Genomic DNA, 6,098 nt, shown 5'->3' on the forward strand with positions numbered 1-6,098 from the left:
TGCATTCGGCGGGAACACCTGGAGATGAAGAATAACAGCTGCCTAATGAGACAAGGTGAAGATAAAGAAGAAGATTTTTAAAAGTTTTATACATACTAGTAAAAGGATAGAGGCTACAGAAGCTCAAAACAAGAAAGGAATAAGTAATACAGGAGATATTACACATTAATTAAAAAGGAGTAATTTAACATTGAATTGAAAGAACAGCTTACAGCAATACACATTGTAAAATTAGACGCTAAAGATGACTTCCATGTTTATTCACAGCATTGTGGACCTACATTAAATGGAGAAGTGGAACCAGTGAGTCTGCACAGCCTTCTGCACTTTCTTATGCTTCTAAGTTAGCTTTGAAATGGTTGAAAGTGAAATGGTTCACTCTGAATGAGCTATAATGACCTATTCAAAGCTAGTAACATTGTAGTTATACTGTAAATGTATTTAAAAATTCGCAAGCACTTTTGTGCATGGATATGAAGAAGTATTTTTGAGCTTGGACAAGTTCTGTAAAGTCCAGAAATACCTAGTGGAGATGGGGCTTCTATTTCTCACTAACTAACTGATATAACTCTTGCCTCATTCATACATGAAAATAATTGTGTTCAGAACAAAATCATCACCTCTCTATCAATCTTAAGATTTTATATTGCACCTATCACCAGGGTAACTAAGTACCATTAGTGCTATTGTTACCTTTTCTCCCAGTAGCTTGTACCTTCAAATGGTTCACTGCTGTAAATTTCAGTTGTTTATTAATTTATGTTTGCACTTCATTTCAATTCTGATGTACATGCTTAATACTCTTAATGACTTAAATGATTTGTCTAGTTTTTTATATTGTCACACAACTTTCTTAATTATTTACATTTTTTCCAGTTCTTTGTTTAGAGTAATGTCTTCTAATTTCTAGTAGCTCTAGATTTCCTGAACCCTACACAGCTGCTATCTGTTACTAATCCCTCCAGAAAACCCATACCCTTACCCTTTTTGACAAATGTCCTCATTTACAATGGAAACCACTATATGGGGAAGAGAGGGAATTTAAACTGATATCCTGCTTACAGACCGCAGAAGTAGTCCACTATGCATTAGATTATTCCAAAGTGGCCAAAAATCACAGGCATTAACAAAAGTACAAAAGCATTCTTTAAACAAGATGCTGGTTGCAAATGTATGAAGCTGAAGCTCTCTGATGGGCCAGTTTCCTACCAATTCACAGAACTGAGAAAGGGGGCCCTAGACTGCTTTGTGACATGTCATCAATAAGAAGGGGAGGAAAAAAAATCTATTTATAGATTTTTGCATTTGTGGGATGGATAGATGACAAAAAGCATGTGGTAGCAAAACCTTAAAAACTAGGCTTGATTTTTCATTTATTTCTCCAAGTGATTTCTTTAAGTGACCTTACAAATTCTGTTAAGTTTTTTTTACCCAATTTTTAAAATTAATTTTAAAAAACCACTATATTACTGGACGCCTCTTCTAATATGTCATCTTATAATTAAATCAGAAAAATTGATCACATTGAATGATGAGATCTTCTTGTATAAACTCTGACCTTAGGCTGGAATCTTTGTTATGCATTTTAGTAATTATTTAGTTAGAATTCAGGGGAATATGTCCTTGCTACATTTTTACATGGGTACTGAAAGAGGATCGAAATAAATTCATGAAATGCTTTCTCAGAGCCTTCCCAGGATACTTCTAAAATATAATTTCATTATATCAATCTTGATTTTTGCAGGAGATTAAATAGTAGAACTGATTGAATACTTTAAAAAACTGATTTTAAACTATTTTCACAAACAAGAGGGCCAAATTCAATTTACTGGGATTCATAAGTCCCATTTGTTATTTGCCAGGTTTCAATCAGATGCTGGATATTTGTTTAAAAAAATATTCACCTTTTTGAAATTTCTGAAAGTTTCCATTAGTGCAAATTATTTTTCTTCTGACATTTCATACTGGAAGTGAGGTATTTGGTATTCTTCTGTTTAAAAGTGTTTAAAGACTTCCAGTTATAAGGAATAAAAACAATACCATCTTAATTACCATAAGATGCCCATTGGAGCTGATTGGAATATTTTTTTCCTGCAGAAGGTTTTTATAACCCATAATGACTCTCCATTCAACATAAACAACAAATGCTCAAAGTAAGCAGTTGTCTGAAAATGATTTGTTCAGGCTCTGAGTAAATCTTTACAAATAATGAATACATTTGAACAAAATCAAGATAGGTTCATAAACAATTCACTAACAAAAAAAGGTGTTAAATTAATAGTACTCCTATTGTACCAGATCAATCAGTTCTGTTAGGGGCTGATTGATAGCCCATAGCAGTCATGCAGGGTCTTTCCATTTGCTCTCGACAAAGTTCTCTATTCTACATGCATCTATGCCAAGGTTTTAGCATCATTTGAGCCAGAAAATTGAATAAAATGGCTTACTCGCTTAAGCCTATACAAGATATTCTGTCCTTAGTGTTTGTATGCATCTCAAGACTCTTTCTAGAAGATCCCTGAAACTCAGTGGTGTCGGTACTTACCAAGGAAGGATAAGTGTAGACCTCCTTGAAGAAGAAATTGAGTTTATCACGTGATTATTAGCACCACATATGTACTGTGCATAGTATATATAAACAAAATCAGTATGTTTCAAATTAAATGGTAAAGATTTTAATTGCATTTGTAGAACTGATTACATTTAATATGAGACTTCTATTGTAGTACAATTTATTTAAACCTCCCTTCTACTGTCTAAATTCTTCTAATATATCGAAAGTAATAGTTGTGATAATTTTCAGTCAAATCCTACCAACTTGTTTAGATAAAACTCCACTGAAATCATGAAGCCTGAGTAGAGTTTGCAAGATTTAGGAATCTGTTATATCACTATTAAACTTCCTAGTGGGCAGAAGATCACATCACAAGAACATTATGACAACTGACATTCTTTTTGGCAGTCTTCAGGAAAGACTTACGGGCCAATCCTGCAGAGAAAGCTCTGTGGATGAAACCCTCAGACTGTATGAAGCCCCAGTGAAGTGAATGAAGCATGATGTAGACATAGGATTCTGCTCATGTGGTTCTCCTTGCATGATCAGAGCCTAAAGTTACATTAGAACTTTAGTTGTGCACCTTAGAGACTAACCAATTTATTTGAGCATAAGCTTTCAAAGTGGGCTGTAGCTCACGAAAGCTTATGCTCAAATAAATTGGTTAGTCTCTAAGGTGCCACAAATACTCCTTTTCTTTTTGCGAATACAGACTAACACGGCTGTTACTCTGAAACCTGTCATTAGAACTTTAATGTGTCTAGAAATGAACTACTAATCCCATATAGCAGTATTTCCCAAACTTGGGATGCCGCTTGTTTAGGGAAAGCCCCTGGCAGGCCAGGCCGGTTTGTTTATCTGCCATGTGCGCAGGTTCGAACCGCAGCCAGTGGGAGCCGCGATTGGCCGAACCTGTGGACACGGCAGCTGAACAAACCAGCCCGGCCCACCAGGGGCTTTCCCTGAACAAGCGGCGTCCCAAGTTTGGGAAACCCTGCCATATAGAGATGCCACTCCCTTAGTCAGAATTGAGGCAAATTAGTAGGGCGGTGTCTGGGAAATGTGCAACATTAAGTGCATTACACATGTATTCTTTGTTTAATACTGCATATATACAAATCTACTTCAACAAAAATGTGCTGTGAATTTAAGTGTAAAATGAAAAGGATAAAATAGTTATTTTTTCTGTTATATACATTAGTGCCCAACATATGGGTGTACAAGAACTACAAGGACCCAGCCTCTAAATTGTATTTTGATTTGTGTATCCAGAAGATGATATATACTTTTTCCATTTCCTTTTGTCCCTTTGTTTCTCTATCTGTTTCATAAGCTTGCGGGCCTTATTTTTGGTTCATTTTCCCTCAGAATGTATTACTGTTTATGAAAAAAGAGATTAGGCATATTTAAAATGTTATAGTTCCACTTTTCAAGGCAAGGAAAAAGATGAACATAATATACATAGTAGCCTGCATATACTCCAATGTAAATAAAATACCTAAAGCTCTGATTACAAAAATATGTAATCATATAATTTCAAAAGGTCAGCCTGTCAAAGCTCTCTAACATATAGCTATAGTCAGATTTTTTATCAGACAGCAGAAACATTCAAAAGAACATACTATTTCAAAATATTGAAGTCTTTCAGTTTTTTCTACTTCAGTAAAATTAAATAGTAAGAGAATACATTTTCTTTAAAATCAGTTTTTAATGTACTTAATTAGCAAGTCAAGACTTCTTAAAATAAATATTCTTGGATCTTTAGATTTGGTAGATTTGAGGATCAAATGTAATCTTTTAATTACTTTTTTCCCTGAAGCACTGAGTCCATTTGCAATTACATAGCATGTGAATTGTCTATTATAATTATGACAATTCTAAACACTTATCATCATTAGACATGCCAGCTCTTTTTAATGTACTGTCCAAAATGTAATTCAAATTAGTATAGATTATAACAATGTTATGGCAAATGTGGTAATGAAATGAAGTTGATAAATCGTTTAAACATATTATCTGACATGGGATCAGACTGGACTTTGCCAACGTAGCTACATTCAAGCCAGTCATTTATAGGTGCTTGAGTGAAGTAAAGACTTCATATTTAGGACCATATTATTAAACCTTCTTCTATGGAAAGGTCAGTATTTGAAATGTGAATATTATGGCAGACGTGTACTGATTAGCTGCTGGAAAATTAATCTAGAAAAGGAGGTTTGTAAACAATTCCAAATGTCAGAATAGATCCCAAAATGTGCCTTTTTCTGTGCTACCAACAGAGGCAATTCTTGCATGCTACTGTGATACATAAGAGACAGATCCTGATACTCTCACACTGGGTAGCAGCTTACTCCAGGTAGTCCGATTGAAGTGAACAGAACTATTCATGGATGAAAATGCTACTCAAGGTGAGTCCTTAGACTCTATAAACTCGAAGACCTAAATTCTAACACTTTTGCTCAGTACAGGTAATGCTTTCTTACCCAAAGTCCTATTAACTTCAATAAGAATATGACTGGTTTCTGAGTAGCAGCCATGTTAGTCTGTATCAGCAAAAAGGAGTACTTGTGGCACCTTAGAGACTAACAAATTTATTTGAGCATAAACTTTCGTAGGCTACAGTCCCCTTCATCGGATGCATAGAATGGAACATATAGTAAGAAGATATATATATATATATATATATATATATATATATATACACACAAACACAGAATATGAAAAGGTGGAGTAAGAGGCTAATTAATTAAGCCCACGAAAGCTTATGCTCAAATCCTTTTTAATGAGAATATGGATATTCTTAATATGAGTAAGGATGGCCCTAAAGGAGGAAAAACAACAAAATACATGTTGACTAATTTGTTTTCCCATGAGAGCTTTATTTCAAAGAGAGATTTATTTAATGGATTACCAGGAAGAAATATACCCATCTGAATGGATTCAAACGCTAGTAGTTATATGGTATGGGTCATGTGAGGAGGGCAGCATCAACCATCCTATTAGTCTAATACTCTTTGTCTCTGGCTGTTTAGCATGTCAGTCCAAATTCTGCTTACATTTCTAACACTTTTTTTTAAAAGAAACACTTCACATATTGGCATTTTGCCACTATTAAAAAGCTAAGAAGCATGAGCTGTTTTAAATACTTTGTGTTAATTTGTACGGGCTTATAATGTAAACAGTAAAAACAGGGTAGATGTTTTAAGTGTATTTCTTTTTAGGTTTTTTTGGGAATAGAAACTTCAGAAGAGTTCTTAAATATTTGTGGAAGAATCAAAACATCTCTGAATTCAAGCATCCTACTGGGAAATTGCATGAAAAATTGCTTTCTCATTCCATTTTCAAGCTCCTTCCTTCAAATAATCTCTTGAGGGCTAAAGCATTTGACTACATTATCTTGCTGTACAGTATACTGATGTAAACATGATGAAGCCTTGATAGTGACCTAGCTCACAAATACAAAGAAGTAATTTCTTATGTTGTTTTCTTAAATACCAGGCTTCAATGCTAAAAGATATTGGGTCAGATTTACAGTGGTAACTAG

The sequence above is a fragment of the Lepidochelys kempii genome, chromosome 4 (genome assembly GCF_965140265.1).
Source record: "Lepidochelys kempii isolate rLepKem1 chromosome 4, rLepKem1.hap2, whole genome shotgun sequence".
NCBI classification, from domain to species: domain Eukaryota; kingdom Metazoa; phylum Chordata; order Testudines; family Cheloniidae; genus Lepidochelys; species Lepidochelys kempii.